Here is a 19,586-nt window from a genome sequence, read left to right as displayed (position 1 = left end):
GTTTTTCTGGCATATATAGAATTCCAGAACCAGTGGTACAGATCCAAGAAATAAAAACAGAAAATGCTGGATTCACTCAGCATGTCAGGCAGCATTTATGGAGAAAAAAAGTGTTAACGTTTCAGGTCGATGACCTTTCATCAGAACTGGAAGTAGTTAGAGATAACTCTTGAAGTTTGGCTCCCGAAATACTGCGGTCTTGATCCAAAAAAAAACTTGGGACTCTTGGATTGGAATCCATTAGAAGGCATGCACTTAACAAGACATTTTCAAAAGCTTTAAACCCTTAGTGCACCAGGGCTCCTTTCAGTTTTCAGATAAATGTATATGCAAGGTCATTTCATACCAAGAGTCAAAGAATATATCTCAATGTATAAAATGAATACATTTGTTGAATCTGGAATGTGTTTTTTTAATTGAATACTTCAGCTGAGTTCACATTTATTGTTCTAGATAACATTCTGTTCCATAAGCCAATTTTAAATGGGAAGTAACTTTTTTTTTAAGCTTAGTTTCCATGATGCTCTTTTAGATTAACATTAAGAGCCCATATGCACCCCACTGATTTGACTTCATACCTTTCAAAATGAATGTTTTTCCCTCCCCGTCCCACCACCACTATCGCCTCCACGATTACAGTGGGTTGGCCACTCAGCAAAAAATATCTGCGAGCACCCTAGACACTGATTAATTCTCCTACATACAGATTTAGAGTAGGCTAAGTCCAGACAACGACCACACTGACTCTGTGTGTCAAGAGTTCCACAATTCCTTCACAACAACTTGTGCAAATAGTGTGACAATGGAATGAAACCATGTCATGAGTCCATAAACCCACTAGTTCCTCCCAACGGCACTGCTAATACAGAGACTATCCAGAATGGAACTGAGCTATACACACCAGGAAGGGCTCAGATTCAAAGACCAAGCTGTGCAGAATTTGTTGATACCCACTGGGATTGTATTAGGGGTAATACATTGGCTTTAGTGCCACAGGGCTAGAGGGGGAAATATCAGTTAGGATTCCCTGTTTCTGACCACTATCTGGTGACTTTTGGAAAATGTGCATACGTGGACATTGAATAAGGATGGAATCGGGCTTGGCTATGAGGAACTCAATCATCAAATAGCCTACCAATCTTCACTTACATTGACGCAGGGAGCTTGAGTGAGCTACTAATGGGCACCATTGTCCATGGTACCATACACCAGCATAAGTTGGCAACTTGAGGGGAAGAAAAAATTGGAGAGAGATGAAATAATCATGTTGAGTGTGCAGGGTAGATCACTGCCGACAGCCCATCTACTAGTTGAGAAGAGTATAATATTATGCTTTTAATGTATCTCTGGTTGTTCATTTCCATTGCTTATTATCCCCAGATTTTTTTTATCAGAACCATAATGACGTTGTTTCTGTGCAGCGGAGTGAAGTCTACCCAGCCTATACTGCGCTTTGTTATGGGAAACTCAATAGGGGTTTGTTCCTTCCATGTGGCAGATCAGATGTACTCTTGCTATAAAAATATAAAAAAGGAATGAAAAAAGGCATTCAACCTATCTTTCTTCACCCTTTTGTTTTAGTTCCATGAACAGAATCTACTCAGACTATATTTTTCATTCTCAATTTTGCCTTGGGACAAATCTCGTATCCCATATCCTTTTATTGCTTCCTGTTGAATCAGGAATGTGTCTTTTTTAATTGAATACTTCAGCTGAGTTCACATTTACTGTGCTAGATAACATTCTGTTCCATAAGCCAATTTTAAATGGGAAGTAACTTTTTTTTAAGCTTAGTTTCCATGATGCTCTTTTAGCTTAATATTAAGAGCCCATATGCACCCCACTGATTCGACTTCATGACTTTGAAAATGAATGTTTTTCCCTCCTCCCTACCCACCACCACCATCGCCTTCACCACCATTCATTTTCTACAATTCAAAATTAACTCCCTTAGCAGCTCTCTTTTTCCCTCTCAAAAACAAAATTGATAAAAATTGAACTGGTTCTAATCGAGGACACTTGTCAGCCCCATACTACCTCCTACCATTCACTTTGCAAAGGTCACCCATTGCTAACCAATATCTTTTATTTCTGATGGCGAATTGGGACAACAAAGCATCATACACGTAGGTTGGTAGCTTATAGCGTACCCAAGAGCCGTTCAATCTGAATAACCTGATAACCAAGGTTGTGGTAAGTGTTGGGAAGAATATTGTTTCTTTGCAACCGTGAAGATTAATAATCAACTTCTAGGGAATTGAACCTTTGGGTTCCTTGAGATTAAAGCCCACCCCAATACTTGGGCACCATGGTAAGCAACTAGTGCAGGTTGCAGATTACTGAAGTAAATAAGTACACAATTTAAAATAAAGGTGAACTTGGCCAACACAATCTAGACAATGAATAGGAAAGACACAGCAAAGGTTCTAAATATTACTAAGGGGGAGAGTTCAGATAACGGGGGGAGAGGGGAAGAGTGGAGAGAAGCTGCCGCCTTATACTCACAAAAAGCTCCCTGTTGGCTGCTGCACCACCTCAGTGAGAGGGAACTCTGCTTTTGTCCTTCACAACAGAGTGATTGGCTCATCTCTCACTTACATGGATATCTTGTATTTCAAATTTACTTTTGCACAGAGTTTACAAAAAAATAATTTGTTAAAAAGGAACTAGGCTGATCGTTCCTCATTGTGGCCTTGCAAATGACTCAGCCATTGCACACCTGAATGACCAGAAAGGTCCTAGATTCAACTATACAGACCGGAAAGGTCCTAGATTCAATTCCCGATCTGTGCTGAGTTAACTGATTGCTGCAAGGGTACCTCATGGGTCTTAATGTTAGGGAGGAGAAAATTGACTACGGTTCCCATGTTTAATCATTATCTAGCGATCACTACTGGAAGAGGACATCTGTGGACTGAGGGTCGTCAGTTTGGCTATGATGCCCTCCCCACCCCCCTCCTTCTCCCTAGCAGTCAAAATGCCTGCTGCTAACCACCGCTAAGGATCACATATCAATAATAGCCACTAAAGTGAGGTACTAGAGTGCTACTGGTCCCTGTGGAATTGTACCCCACCAAGGAATCACTGCCTTCAGCAGAGGGGAGAAAACCAGCCAAAACTACTACAGATTTTGATAATCTTGTATTGTGGTGTGTTATTTTATCTGTACTATGTGTGATAGTCCCAGTAATATCCTTGGAATAGGTGTTCATCCTTGTTATTAGACTTGAACACATAATCCAAGCTGACACTTCAGTGCAGTACCGAGGGATTGCTGCACAGTTAGATGGATGAGACGTTAAACCAAGGCCCTGTTTGCCCTCTCAGGTGGATGTAAAAGATCCCATGGCACTAATTCGAAGAAGAGTAAAGGAGTTCTTCCCGGTGTCACGGTCAATATTTATCTGTTAGCCAACATCACTAAAACAGATTATCTAGTTATTATCTCCTTACTATTTGTGGGACCTTGCTGTGCGCAAATTGGCTGCCACGTTTCCTACATTACAACTTCAAAAAGTACTTAACAGGCTTAGTGTAGCTGAGTGTCCCAGATACTCCATTGGTTCAGGACAGACTCTCAATCAGTGGGGATGCATTTGAATCTCCTATCCATTTGATCTCGGTCACTTGGACCGGAGAGAAGAAGGGCCCGATGATAATGGAGGACTCTGGGGTGAGGCAGTAAGCCCACTCTATTAAAAATTCAGGGGGTGCAGGTAAGTTTATTGATCCGGACGCTATCAATCTGTGGGGCAGCTGATGAGTATATGCTTGGCAGGAGCCCTATCAGTTGAGGAGAAGCATTGTAGTGTCAAAGATTGACCTGGTTATGTTGATGTTACAAAGTTGTCCTTCAGAGAGGCGGCAAGCTGGTTTTTAGCCAATAAACACCCCCTTATAAAAAAAAACTTACTCCCCTCCCACCTCCAAAATAGATGGTAGAAGCAGAGTGCTTAAAAAATGGTGAAAGCTATTTAATTTCACAAATTGAAATGGAAAAAAAATTAGAATAGAGCAATATTAGAAAAAGGAGGAATAGTCAATTTAAAATTTAAACAGAGAGGGAATAAAAGTGGAACAAAAGGCACAACAATGTGAACACAGGTAAAGTGATGATCCCTTTTTATTTTCTTATAGAATTATTTTACTTTAGTAGCTTGGGTTTTATGTTATAGTAAAGAACTGAAATGAATGCAACTTGAAATTTACTGAACTGGAACATTTCAATTCTCACACTAGATGCTTGAGATTTTAGACTGAAAAAATAAGCTGGAGGGAAAATTTTTTAACTACTGGATTAGAAATATGCCTTTTAAAAAAAATCTTCACCAGAGCCTATATTCATTATGCTCGATAGTGTTCGGTTTCATAAGATGCTCTAAATATGAATTATATATCATTTAATCCCTTGCTGAGTTTCTAATTGATTTTTATAAAGCATATAATTTTTCCTGGTGGTTTATACAAAATCTGAGTTGTAAAATTATCCTGATGGCATAATACAGTTTTATATCAAAACCACAATAGGGCATTTTGATAACACTTTAGTTAAAGTTGGAATGTACAAGCATGTAGCAGCAAGCATTAACTGCGCTGTAATTATATATTTATATGCTTTTACATAGTTGGTGTTGTTACAGTGTTGAGAAGCCTTTAGTAATAGATGCAAACAGTGTTACAGCTGCTGTGCTCTCCATTCCTTCCTGCCTCCAATAATAGGCCAGTTACCCTTTACATTTTAGGTCACTGTGAAATAGTTTCAATGACTCAAGATGTACAGTGTGACCGCAACTAAACCAGCATTAGTTTGGGATGCGGCCTTAGGAGTGAGACTGCCTACAGGAGGTAGGTTTTTTTTTATTCGTTCATGGGATATGGGCGTTGCTGGCAAGGCCAACATTTATTTCCCATCCCTAATTGCCCTAGAGAAGGTGGTGGTGAGCCGCCTTCTTGAACTGCTGCAGTCCGTGTGGTGAAGGTTCTCCCACAGTGCTGTTAGGTTGGGAGTTTAGGGATTTTGACCCAGCGATGATGAAGGAACGGCGATATATTTCCAATTCGGGATGGTGTGTGATTTGGAGGGGAATGTGCAGGTGGTGTTGTTCCCATGTGCCTGCTGCCCTTGTCCTTCTAGGTGGTAGAGGTTGCGGGTTTAGGAGGTGCAGTCAAAGAAGCCTTGGTGAGTTGCGGCAGTGCATCCTATACATGGTACACACTGCAGCCACGATGCGCCAGTGGTGAAGGGAGTGAATGTTTAGGGTGGTGGATGGGGTACCAATCAAGTGGGATGCTTTGTCCTGGATGGTGTCAAGCTTCTTGAGTGTTGTTGGAGCTGCACTCATCCAGGCACGTGGAGAGTATTCCATCACACTCCTAACTTGTGCCTTGTAGATGGTGGAAAGGCTTTGGGGAGTCAGGAGGGAAGCCACTCACCACAGAATATCCAGCCTCTGACCTGCTCTTGTAGCCACAGTATTTGTGTGGCTGGTCCAGTTAAGTTTCTGGTCAGTGATGACCCCCAGGATGTTGATGGTGGGGGATTTGGTGATGGTAATGCTGTTGAATGTCAAGGGGAGGTGGTTAGACTCTCTCTTGTTGGAGATGGTAATTGCCTGGCACTTGTATGGCACGAATGTTACTTGCCACTTATCAGCCCAAGCCTGGATGTTGTCCAGGTCTTGTTGCATATGGGCACGGACTGCTTCATTATCTGAGAGGTGGCAAATGGAACTGAACACTGTGCAATCATCAGCGAACATCTCCATTTCTGACCTTATAATGGAGGGAAGGTCATTGATGAAGCAGCTGAAGATGGTTGGGCCAAGGACACTGCCCTGAGGACCTCCTGCAGCAATATCCTGGGGCTGAGATGATTGGCCTCCAACAACCACTACCATCTTCTTTTGTGCTGGGTATCACTCCAGCCACTGGAGAGTTTTCCCACTGATTCCCATTGACTTCAATTTCATAGGGCTCCTTTGTGCCACACTCGGTCAAATGCTGCCTTGATGTCAAGGGCGGTCACTCTCACCTCACCTCTGGAATTCAGCTCTTTTGTCCATGGTTGGACCAAGGCTGTAATGAGGTCTGGAGCCGAGTGGTCCTGGCAGAACCCAAACTGAGCATCGGTGAGCAGGTTATTGGTGAGTAAGTGCTGCTTGATAGCACTGTCAACGACACCTTTCATCACTTTGCTGATGATTGAGAGTAGACTGATGGGGCGGTAATTGGCCGGATTGGATTTGTCCTGCTTTTTGTGGAAAGGACACACCCGGGCAATTTTCCACATTGTTGAGTGGAGTGAATCAAATTGGCTGAACACTGGCTTCTCCGATGGTGGGGATATTGGGAGGAGGCCGAGATGGATCATCCACTCGGCACTTTTGGCTGAAGATGGTTGCAAACGCTTCAGCCTTGTCTTTTGCACTCACGTGCTGGACTCTGCCATCGTTGAGGATGGGGATGTTCACAGAGCCTCCTCCTCCCGTTAGTTGTTTAATTGTCCACCACCATTCACGACTGGATGTGGCAGGACTGCAGAGCTTTGATCTGATCCGTTGGTTGTGGAATCGCTTAGCTCTGTCCATAGCATGTTGCTTCCGCTGTTTCGCATGCATGTAGTCCTGTGTTGTAGCTTCACCAGGTTGGCACCTTATTTTTCGGTACGCCTGGTGCTGCTCCTGGCATGCTCTTCTACTCTCCTCATTGAGCCAGGGTTGATCCCCTATCTTGTTGGTAATGGTAGAGTGAGGAATAAATTGTGCTGGAATACAATTTTGCTGCTGCTGATGGCCCACAGTGCCTCATGGATGCCCAGTTTTGAGCTGCTAGATCTGTTCTGAATCTACCCCATTTAGCATGGTGATAGTGCCACACAACACGTTGGATGGTGTCCTTAGTGTGAAGACGGGACTTTGTCTCCACAAGGACTGTCCAGTGGTCAGTCTGTTTCAGCTTCAAAGAAGCTGTACTATAATTGCACTATAATTGCAACTGGTGCAAAGCCAACTTTAATTTTAAAAACTGTCTTTGAAGTTTTGGATATTCGAATATTATTGAACAGCTGACAAGACACTCACTTTTTCAGTAACACTAATAATTTTACTTACGTTTGGATGATTGCAAGCAAAGTTCAGTGCACACAGGCTACTCTTTGAGCCTCTATAGCCAGCAGCCAGAGTTGCCAGGTACCATCCAGCATGATATTACACCTCCTCCCCCTGCCCTGGTTTTGATGCACCTGATTTCACTCTGCAAAGAGACACAGCACCCTCCAACTACTCAGATTGGGATCTGGGTAAAGCTACATCTATTCCACTCTGTGGGAATGAATCACCGGTGTTCTGTCTCATTGCTATGTGTGCCACCCAGAAATATGAGGCTATATAACTTCTCAAGACAAAATAACCTTTAGAGGCCTTATTTAAAATGTAAGTGAGGTTTTTAATGGCACCCATCTACCCGAATCTATTTTGATTTCCATGGTAAAGCGGTTTTAAAGTAAAGCTGTAATAACATCTTTACATTGAAATTATTTTACTACGAAGCGACCTGTAATGTTAATCCTGCCTTCCCCTCTCCACAGATGCTGACTCACCTTCTGAGTGTTTCCAGCATTTTCCGCTTTTATTTCAGATTTCCAGCATCTGTAGTATTTTCCTTTAAGCTAATCTTTTTATTGTGCTGAAGAAGATGAAGCAAATCTGAGAAAATACTTTTTTGGATTTCAGCACTAACAGTTCAAATGTGGGACAGCGTAACATTTTATATAATTATTTGATGGCTAGTTTTCAGACCTACTTAACCTTAATCAAGACAGTTCACACTCCCAAATGCAAGTTTCATGCAAGCTCATCAAAGTTGTAATTCCTCAAAAATGAAAAGAATGCGGTGCACTAATTAACATATTTCTGGCTTCAGAGAACCCATTTTTAAAAAAAATCTGTTTGAACATCATAATGAATTTTCTGCCAACTCTCTACAATAAATATGACAGCAATTCCTTAATTATAACTTTCATCTTAGTTGAACTAAAGATAGTTTAAAAATACTTTCAAGAAAGAAAGAACTTGCAGTTATATAGTCCCTTTCACGACCTCAGGATGCCCCAAAGCATTTTACATGCAATGAAGTACTTTTGAAATGCAGTCACTGTTGTAATGGAGGGAACAACTACACTTGTTTGTAGAAGTGATTAAATGAAAGCTGTTTCATGTGATGGTTTCCTAGAACTAGACACGAGATCCATGTTGGTTTAATTTGAAAATGTTTTGTGCATTCCACAATAACAATCACAAACATTAAATATAGTAAAGGTGCAGCTTTCAATAATTGCTTTCTTTAATGTGGTATTGTAACACTTTGATTGTGAAACTACTGCAGTCTTAAGGAGACTTACTCTCCCCTCAAATATTTCATTAATGTTTGTCAAAAAATGTAGAAACTTGAAAGAACATACTCAACTTTTTGAAATAGGGCACAAATATGCAAATAAAAATTGATGCTAATTAATATTATGAAATATATTCTGCCATTGTAGTACAAGAAGTGTTATTATTTAAGAGGAAAGTTAAATCTACAGTTAAATCCCATCAATGACAAGTCATTGAGTTCATTCAGTAGTAATTAAAATAACCAAAAATGCTTCTTCACTTACAGGGCTCGTCTGTGGGCAAGACTAGCAAGACTTAACAAGACTAGAAAGCACTGATTCCCAAGCTATGTAGCAACTATTCCCTTAAAGTATTTTATGTGTAATTGAAAGAGGTATGCATTACAGGACTATCAAGATCCGAAGTTGTAATAATCCCAGTGTGTTATATTTTTGATGCATCAACTGCAGTATTGGCAATATATAGAACCATAGAACCATAGAAAAGATACAGCTCAGAAGGGGGCCATTCGGCCTATTGTGTCCGCGCCAGCTCGAAGAACAACCAGGTGCTCTTTCTAATCCCACCTTCCAGCATCCGGTCTGTAGCCCTGCAGCTTACAGCACTTTAGGTGCAGGTCCAGGTACTTTTTAAAAGAGTTGAGGGTCCTTGCCTCTACCACCAATTCAGGCAGCGAATTCCATACACCCACCACCCTCTGGGTAAAAAGGTTTTTCCTCATGTCCCCTCCTTCCGCCAATCAGCTTAAATCTATATCCTCTAGTTCTTGAACTCTTCGCTAGGGGAACCAGGTACTTCCTGACTACTCTATCTGGGCCCCTCATAATTTTGTACACCTCAATCAGGTGACCCCTCAGCCTCCTCTGCTCCAAGGAAAACAACCCCAGCCTATCCAATCTCTCCTCGTAGCTGCAATTTTCAAGCCCTGGCAACATTTTTGTAAATCTTCTCTGCGCTCTCTCTAGAGCAATTACGTCCTTCCTGTAATGTGGTGACCAGAACCAGTTGTGGCCTTACCAGCGTTTTATACAGTTCCATCATTACATCCCTGCTTTTGTATTCTATACCTCAGCTAATAACGGAGAGAATTCCGTATGCCTTCTTCACAACCTTATCTTCAGGGACCTGTGCACATGCACTCCAAGGTCTCTGACTTCCTCCAGCCCTCTCAATATATTCCCATTTACTACGTATTTCCTTTTACTGTTTGCCCTCCCTAAGTGCGTTACCTCACACTTATCCGGGTTGAACTCCATTTGCCACTTTTCCGCCCACTCCACCAACCCATTGATATCTTCTTGGAGTCTACAGCTATCCTCTTCACTATCAACTACACGGCCAATTTTTGTGTCGTCTGCAAATTTGCCAATCATGCCCCCTACATTCAAGTCCAAATCATTAATATATACCACAAACAGCAAGGGACCCAACACTGAGCCCTGTGGCACACCACTGGAAACGGATTTCCATTCGCAAAGACATCCATCGACTTTCATCCATCATATGACTGCACTGAATTGTATGCTGATGCCTCAGCTTCTGGGATACTTATTCCTCCTGCTGCACAGACTTTATACAATATACCCACTTCTGCAACTGCCACTGGACTAACTGTACTGCAGTTTGACCAGTCCACATGTAGTCCCCCAACTGGTGTGGCCTGTCTATATGTCATCCTGAATCTATGCTAATCCAGCTCGCAGCACTGACAGTGGGAATTATCCCAAGTGTTGGATAAATTAGAGTCCAGAGTGTACTGAATCCCAGCTATCATGTTGGGTAAACCAACGTGCACAGGGGTTGCAAAACAATATCCATGTTGGTTGCAGTGTCAGCCAGAGTACAATGAAGTCCTATGAAGCTAGACTCTGAGACTCCATGCAAGTCAATTTAGGCATCTTATATCCAGTTGTGCTGTGGTATCATAGAGTCATAGAGTCATAGAGTTATACAGCATGGATAGAGGCCCTTCGGCCCATCATGTCCGCGCCGGCCATCAAGCCCTGTCGAATCTAATCCCATATTCCAGCATTTGGTCCGTAGCCTTGTATGCTATGGCATTTCAAGTGCTCATCCAAATGCTTCTTGAATGTTGTAAACAATTTTACAACACCAAGTTATAGTCCAGCAATTTTATTTTAAATTCACAAGCTTTCGGAGGCTTCCTCCTTCGTCAGGTGAACGATGTGAAAATGAAATCCTCGAAATGAAATCGCATTTATAATTCACAGAACAATGCTTGGTGAGTACGGACAGTTTTTTCAACTGCCCGTTGCCAAGGCAATCAGTGTGCAGACAGACAGGTGTTACCTGCCAGGTCTCACAGAATATACAAATCATCAAAAAAAAACAACAAACAAAAAAAAACAGAGATAGAGAGGTAGAAACATAGAAAAGACAGCAACTGACCCGTTATATTAAAAACAGATAACATTTGTTCGCTGGTGGGGTAACGTGTAGCGTGACATGAACCCAAGATCCCGGTTGAGGCCGTCCTCATGGGTGCGGAACTTGGCTATCAATTTCTGCTCGACGATTTTGCGTTGTCGTGTGTCTCGAAGGCCGCCTTGGAGTACACTTACCCGAAGGTCGGTGGATGAATGCCCATGACTGCTGAAGTGTTCCCCGACTGGGAGGGAACCCTCCTGTTTGGCGATTGTTGCGCGGTGTCCGTTCATCCGTTGTCGCAGCGTCTGCATGGTCTCGCCAATGTACCATGCTCTGGGGCATCCTTTCCTGCAACGTATGAGGTAGACAACGTTGGCCGAGTCACAGGAGTATGATCCATGCACCTGGTGGGTGGTGTCCTCTCGTGTGATGGTGGTATCTGTGTCGATGATCTGGCATGTCTTGCAGAGGTTACCGTGGCAGGGTTGTGTGGTGTCGTGGACGCTGTTCTCTTGAAAGCTAGGTAATTTGCTGCGAACGATGGTCTGTTTGAGGTTGGGTGGCTGTTTAAAGGCGAGTAGTGGAGGTGTGGGGATGGCCATAGCGAGGTGTTTGTCCTCATTGATGACATGTTGAAGGCTGCGGAGAACATGGCGTAGTTTCTCCGCTCCGGGGAAGTACTGGACGACAAAGGGTACTCTGTTGGTTGCGTCCCGTGTTAGTCTCCTGAGGAGGTCTATGCGATTTTTTGCTGTGGCCCGTCGGAACTGTCGATCGATGAGTCGAGCGTCATATCCCGTTCTTACTAGGGCGTCTTTCAGCGTCTGTCGGTGTCCATCGCGTTCCTCCTCGTCTGAGCAGACCCTGTGTATTCGCAGGGCCTGTCCATAGAGGATGGCCTCTTTGACATGGTTAGGGTGGAAGCTGGAAAAGTGGAGCATCGTGAGGTTGTCCGTGGGCTTGCGGTAGAGTGAGGTGCTGAGGTGCCCGTCTTTGATGGAGATTCGTGTCCAAGAAAGAAACTGATTCTGAGGAGTAGTCCATGGTGAGCTTGATGGTGGGATGGAACTTGTTGATGTTATCGTGTAGTCTCTTTAGTGATTCCTTGCCGTGGGTCCATAGAAAGAAAATGTCGTCGATGTATCTGGTGTATAGTGTTGGTTGGAGGTCTTGTGCAGTGAAGAAGTCCTGCTCGAACTTGTGCATGAAAATGTTGGCGTATTGGGGTGCGAATTTGGTCCCCATGGCTGTTCCGTGTGTTTGGGTAAAGAACTGGTTATCGAAGGTGAAGACATTGTGATCCAGGATGAAGCGGATGAGTTGTAGGATGGCGTCCGGAGATTGGCTGTTGTTGGTGTTGACCCACGGCAAGGAATCACTAAAGAGACTACACGATAACATCAACAAGTTCCATCCCACCATCAAGCTCACCATGGACTACTCCTCAGAATCAGTTTCTTTCTTGGACACGAATCTCCATCAAAGACGGGCACCTCAGCACCTCACTCTACCGCAAGCCCACGGACAACCTCACGATGCTCCACTTTTCCAGCTTCCACCCTAACCACGTCAAAGAGGCCATCCCCTATGGACAGGCCCTGCGAATACACAGGGTCTGCTCAGACGAGGAGGAACGCAATGGACACCTACAGACGCTGAAAGACGCCCTCGTAAGAACGGGCTATGACGCTCGACTCATCGATCGACAGTTCCGACGGGCCACAGCAAAAATCGCATAGACCTCCTCAGGAGACTAACACGGGACGCAACCAACAGAGTACCCTTTGTCGTCCAGTACTTCCCCGGAGCGGAGAAACTACGCCATGTTCTCCGCAGCCTTCAACATGTCATCAATGAGGACAAACACCTCGCTATGGCCATCCCCACACCTCCACTACTCGCCTTTAAACAGCCACCCAACCTCAAACAGACCATCGTTCGCAGCAAATTACCTAGCTTTCAAGAGAACAGCGTCCACGACACCACACAACCCTGCCACGGTAACCTCTGCAAGACATGCCAGATCATCGACACAGATACCACCATCACACGAGAGGACACCACCCACCAGGTGCATGGTTCATACTCCTGTGACTCGGCCAACGTTGTCTACCTCATACGTTGCAGGAAAGGATGCCCCAGAGCATGGTACATTGGCGAGACCATGCAGACGCTGCGACAACGGATGAACAGACACCGCGCAACAATCGCCAAACAGGAGGGTTCCCTCCCAGTCGGGGAACACTTCAGCAGTCATGGACATTCATCCACCGACCTTCGGGTAAGCGTACTCCAAGGCGGCCTTCGAGACACATGACAACGCAAAATCGTCGAGCAGAAATTGATAGCCAAGTTCCGCACCCATGAGGACGGCCTCAACCGGGATCTTGGGTTCATGTCACGCTACCCGTTACCCCACCAGCGAACAAATGTTATCTGTTTTTAATATAACTGGTCAGTTGCTGTCTTTTCTATGTTTCTACCTCTCTATCTCTGTTTTTTTTTGTTTGTTGTTTTTGTTTGGTGATTTGTATATTCTGTGAGACCTGGCAGGCAACACCTGTCTGTCTGCACACTGATTGCCTTGGCAACGGGCAGTTGAAAAAACTGTCTGTAATCACCAAGCATTGTTCTGTGAATTATAAATGCGATTTCATTTCGAGGATTTCATTTTCACATCGTTCACCTGACGAAGGAGGAAGCCTCCGAAAGCTTGTGAATTTAAAATAAAATTGCTGGACTATAACTTGGTGTTGTAAAATTGTTTACAATTGTCAACCCCAGTCCATCACCGGCATCTCCACTTCTTGAATGTTGTGAGGGTTCCTGCCTCCACAACCCTTTCAGGCAGTGAGCTCCAGACTCCAACCACCCTCTGGGTGAAAAAGTTCTTTCTCAAATCCCCTCTAAACCTCCCGCCTTTTACCTTGAATCTATGCCCCCTTGTTATAGAACCCTCAACAAAGGGAAAAAGCTCCTTAGTATCCATCCTATCTGTGCCCCTCATAATTTTGTACACCTCAATCATGTCACCCCTCAGCTTCCTCTGCTCCAAGGAAAACAAAGCCAATCTTCCCAGTCTCTCATCATAGCTGAAGCGCTCCAGCCCTGGTAACATCCTGGTGAATCTCCTCTGCACCCTCTCCAAAGCGATCACATCCTTCCTGTAGTGTGGCGACCAGAACTGCACACAGTACTCCAGCTGTGGCCTAACCAGTGTTTTATACAGCTCCATCATAACCTCCTTGCTCTTATATTCTATGCCTCGGCTAATAAAGGCAAGTATCCCATATGCCTTCTTTACCACCTTATCTACCTGTTCCGCCGCCTTCAGGGATCTGTGAACTTGCACACCAAGATCCCTCTGACCCTCTGTCTTGCCTAGGGTCCTCCCATTCATTGTGTATTCCCTTGCCTTGTTAGTCCCTCCAAAGTGCATCACCTCGCACTTTTCCGGATTAAATTCCATTTGCCACTGTTCCGCCCATCTGACCAACCCATCTATATCGTCCTGCAGACTGAGGCTATCCTCCTCGCTATTTACCACCCTACCAATTTTTGTATCATCAGCGAACTTACTGATCATACCTTTTACATTCATATCCAAGTCATTAATGTAGACCACAAACAGCAAGGGACCCAGCACCGATCCCTGTGGTACCCCACTGGCCACAGGCTTCCAGTCACAAAAACAACCTTCGACCATCACCCTCTGCCTTCTGCCACTAAGCCAGTTTTGTATCCAAAGTGCCAAGGCACCCTGGATTCCATGGGCTCGTACCTTCTTGACCAGTCTCCTGTGGGGGACTTTATCGAAGGCCTTACTGAAATCCATGTATACCACATCCACTGCGTTACCCTCATCCACACGCCTAGTCACCCCCTCAAAAAATTCAATCAAATTAGTCAGACATGATCTTCCCTTGACAAAGCCATGTTGACTATCCCTGATTAATCCTTGCTTCTCCAAGTGGAGACTAATTTTGTCCTTCAGAATTTTCCTACCACTGATGTTAGGCTCACTGGCCTGTAGTTCCCCGGTTTTTCCCTACTCCTCTTCTTGAATAATGGTACTACATTAGCGGTTCTCCAGTCCTCTGGCACATCCCCTGTGGCCAGAGAGGTTCTGAATATATGTGTTAGAGCCCCCGCAATCTCCTCCTTTGCCTCACACAGTAGCCTGGGATACATTTTGTCCGGGCCTGGGGATTTATCCATTTTTAGGCCTGCTAAAACCGCCAATACTTCCTCCCGCTCGATGTTAATATGTTCGAGTATATCACAGTCCCCCTGCCGTATTTTTATGTCTACATCGTCCTTCTCCATAGTGAAAACAGATGCAAAAAATTCATTTAGAACCCCTCCTACATCTGCCGGCTCCACACACAGATTGCCATTTTTGTCCCTAATGGGCCCTATTTTTTCCCTAGTCATCCTCTTACCCTTAATATACTTATAAAACATCTTAGGATTTTCCTTTATTTTGCTCGCCAGTGTTATTTCATGGCCCCTCCTTGATCTCCTAATTTCTTTTTTAAGTATCCCCCTGCACTTTTTGTACTCCTCTAGGGCTTCCTCCGTCTTTAGCCTTTTGTATCTGCCAAAAGCCCTCCTTTTTTTTCCTAATCCATCCTCGTATATCCCCTGACATCCAAGGTTGCCTGGAGTTCTTGGAACCACCCTTGACCTTTACGGGAACATGTTGCCATTGTATGGTCTCAATCTCCCTTCTGAAAGACTCCCATTGCTCCGATGCGGATTTTCCTACAAGCAGCTGATCCCAGTCCATTTTGGCCAGATCCTGCCTTATCCTATTAAAATCGGCCTTCCCCCAATTTAGAACCTTTATTTCCGGCCCCTCCCTGTCCTTTTCCATGACCACCTTAAATCTCACCAAATTATGGTCACTGTCACCAAAGTGCTCACCTACTAGCACTTCTTCCACTTTGCCGGCCACATTCCCTAGAATTAGGTCCAGTACCGCCCCCTCTCTTGTAGGACTTTCTACATGCTGGCTCAAAAAGCTCTCCTGGATGCACGTTAAGAATTTTGTACCCTCTAAGCCTTTTACACTCTGAGTATCCCAGTTCATATTGGGGAAGTTAAAATCCCCCACTATTATTACCCTATTATTTGCACAATTTTCTGAGATTTGCCTACATATCTGTTCCTCTATCTCCCCCTGACTGTTTGGGGGCCTATAGTACACTCCCATCAAAGTGCTTGCCCCCTTTTTGTTTTTAAGCTCCACCCATATGGCCTCATTAGAGGAACCTGCTAATATATCATCCCTCCTTATGGCAGTAATTGATTCTTTAATTAATATTGCGACCCCCCTCCTCTTATACCTCCCCCTCTGTCTCGCCTGAAGATTCTGTACCCCGGAATATTGAGCTGCCAGTCTTGCCCCTCCCTCAACCATGTCTCTGTGACAGCAACAATATCATACTCCCATGTGTTTATCAACACCTTCAGTTCATCCACCTTATTCGCAAGACTCCTTGCATTAAAATAGATGCCATCCAGCCTTGCCCTCACATATTTGCCCTGTCTTCCAAGCTGACTTGTTTTTTTCTCTATATTTGGCTGCACATCACCCCCTATTGTAGCTCCACTCTGTATCCCATCCCCCTGCCAAGTTAGTTTAAACCCCCCCCAACAGTGCTAGCAAACCTCCCCGCAAGGATATTTGTCCCGCTCTGGTTCAGGTGCAACCCGTCCGACTTGTACAAGTCCCACCTTCCCCAGAAGCAGGCCCAGTGATCCAGGAAACTGAAACCCTCCCTCCTGCACCAACTCTTTAGCCACGCATTCATCTGTTCTATCCTCCTATTTCTATACTCACTAGCCCGTGGCACTGGGAGTAATCCAGAGATTACAACCTTTGAGGTCCTGCTCTTTAATCTGCTACCTAGCTCCCTAAATTCTTGATGCAGGACCTCCTCTCCCTTCCTACCTATGTCGTTGGTCCCAATGTGGACCACGACCTCTGCCTGCTCACCCTCCGCCTTGAGAATGCCCTGTAGCCGCTCAGTGACATCCATGACCCTGGCACCAGGGAGGCAACACACCATCCTGGAGTCACGTTTACGGCCACAGAAACGCCTGTCTGTTCCCCTTACGATAGAATCCCCTCCCACTATAGCTCTTCCACTCTTTTTCCTCCCAGCCTGTGCAGCAGAGCTACCCCTGGTGCCAGGAAGTTGGCTGCTGCTGCCTTCCCCTGATAAGTCATCCCCCTCAACAATATCCAAAGCAGTATATTTGTTTGAGAGGGGGACGGCCACAGGGGACCCCTGCAGTGCCTGCCTGCTCCTCTTACTCCGCCTGGTGGTCACCCAATTACTTCCTGCCTGTACAACCTTTACCTGCGGTGTGACCATCTCACTAATCGTGCTATCCACGACGTTCTCAGCATCGCGAATGCTCCATAATGAATCCATCCGCAGCTCCAGTGCCGCAATGCAGTTTGTCAGTAGCTTCAGCTGGATACATTTCCCGCACACATGGTCGTCAGGGACACCGGAAGGGTCCCTGATTTCCCACATAGAGCAGGAAGAGCATAACACGGGGCTGGGCTGTCCTGACATGACTTACCCTTTAACTAATTAATTCAAATTAAATGAATCCCACCAATTTCACTTCAATTAAAAGGTATACTCAAGGGCCCTTGCTGAACAGCAGTCCCCCACTACACAACAGAGACCCGAGAATCCACAAACTCTAACTTTAGACAAATTCAGCAGGAAAATACTCACCAGCCAATCACTTACCTCTTCCTTGGTGACGTCCCACTTGGATTACTTTTTGCTTCTTATTTATCTTAGGTCCAGGAGTTAAGTCCCTCAGGCCTCCGCTGCTCCCTTTATCGACTCGCCGCCGCTCCCACCAGGTCCGCTCCTCCTTCCCCGCTGCCGACCGCTCTGTGGGAGAGAGAAAGGCTCCTCCTCTGCCGCTGGTCTCTAAGTTGGAACTAAGGTTGCCAACTCTCCAGGTTCGTCCCGGAATCTCCAGTAATGAAAGATTAATCTCCAGAACAGTACTGTGAGCAATCCAGGAGAAAAATCACCAGGGCATTAAAAAAATTGCTTTTTTAAATTTTCTTTGAATACTTTCATTTATTAGATATAAAAATATTGGAGATGGGAAAAGAGCCAGTTGGAGGTGGGAGGTCATGCGATGGAGCCTCCAGGAATACGTCCAACCAGAGTTGGCAACCACAGTGGGATGGGACCCCTAGTACGCCACTAATTTCAAGAGTGCTGATTGATTTTTCACTTCTCTCCATTTGTACTCTACCCAAGAGACAGATGTGTGTGTGAAAAAGAGAGATGGGCCTGTCCAAGGTGGCCATCCACAGGTCCAGGTTGCGTGCGGCCGGTGGGGGCGGTCGCTCGGACTGTCTGCCTCTCTTCCGCGGAATGCTCCGCGCCCGGGTGGCCCTGGAGATGGAGCACGCGGAGTCTGCCGGTACGCTCGAGGCTTTCCGCGACCGGTGGGCACCGCAGGGGCTGGAGTGCATCCTGAACGGTGAAAATAAAATTTTAATTTGATACCTGGTTTCGTTTTATTTGGTTTTTAGTATTTAAGCACACCCTACACCCCCCCTTCTTATAAAAGGGGGGCCTAAAAACAAAAAAGAAAAAAAAAGGTGCTGGTTGGTGGGTAAAGTGACAGTTGAGTTGTTTGGTATCATGGGGGATTTTGTAGTGAGAGGTTTGCTCCTGGTGCTGGTGTTAGTTGGAGCGGTTTGTTGCTCTGATATTTGGCAACAGTTTTGAGGGCAGAGATTTCCATGGAGAAGAGTAAAACCCACCCCTGTGCCCCAGAGAGTCCCTCCCTTTGGTTCCCATTTCAGTGTGTCTGAGGGGAGATGTCTCTCTCCACTGCAGACTGTGACGGTGCAGTGTGGAGAGCAGAACCTGCTGGTGAGGGGAGACATGGATTTATTTAGAACCAGGCACCTGATAAAAAAAAGAAAAAAAAAAAGAAAAAAAAAAGAGATGGGTGAAAATGAGGATAGAATCTACAGTCACTGTTCTCTCTAACTGCTTGTCCGTGCTTAGATATGAAGTGCCTGATGACCATGGGGTGTGACCATCCGGTGTCTGCAGGTTCTCTCCAGCTTTCCACAAGCACAATTCAACCACGTTTAACAATTGTTATTTGAAATTTACCAGACATATGATTTGGACCCTGCTATTTTATTAGTTGTTCGCTTCGTTTGGGCTCAGTCCTATGACACCCACCATGGTCTGCACGAAACAGAATAATGCAGTCTGCACTCATCAGAATCGCCCATCATGTTCTAATTGAAATCACTGCATTTTTAAAAATCTGATGGTTCAAATTATCCGCAGTGAATCTACATTCGTGACCAGAGTCAAACCTCATGTGGATAATTTCCTATCCCCTGCCCGGGTAGACTTGACTTTCTTCAGCTTGGCTCACAATGAACTACTCGAATTTTATACAATGTACGGATTCGAATTTGGTATCTGGATCAATCAGTTCCGCTGCCATCGTAAGGCGGTCCAATTTCCCCTGAGCTCCGTCGATTTATAGAGAAACTGATCGCAAACACCGGCGTACCTTTTTGTTTCAGATTTACAATGTATTAATTTAAAGAGTGTTGACTTTTCCGGACCGCCAACGAAATGATAATTCTGCTTTTTTAGTAGGTTTAACACTTTGATTAAAATAAAAAGGGAGGAGGGTTAGGTCACACCACCACGTACACAATAAAAAAAAACACGTTTACATCGAGATCCCAGAGGTGCTCAATTGTATCAATGGGAGCATAAA

This window comes from Heptranchias perlo, chromosome 7, assembly GCF_035084215.1.
Source record: "Heptranchias perlo isolate sHepPer1 chromosome 7, sHepPer1.hap1, whole genome shotgun sequence".
NCBI classification, from domain to species: Eukaryota; Metazoa; Chordata; class Chondrichthyes; order Hexanchiformes; family Hexanchidae; genus Heptranchias; species Heptranchias perlo.
The sequence above is the reverse complement of the archived record's forward strand: the minus strand, read 5'-3'. Positions refer to the sequence as shown.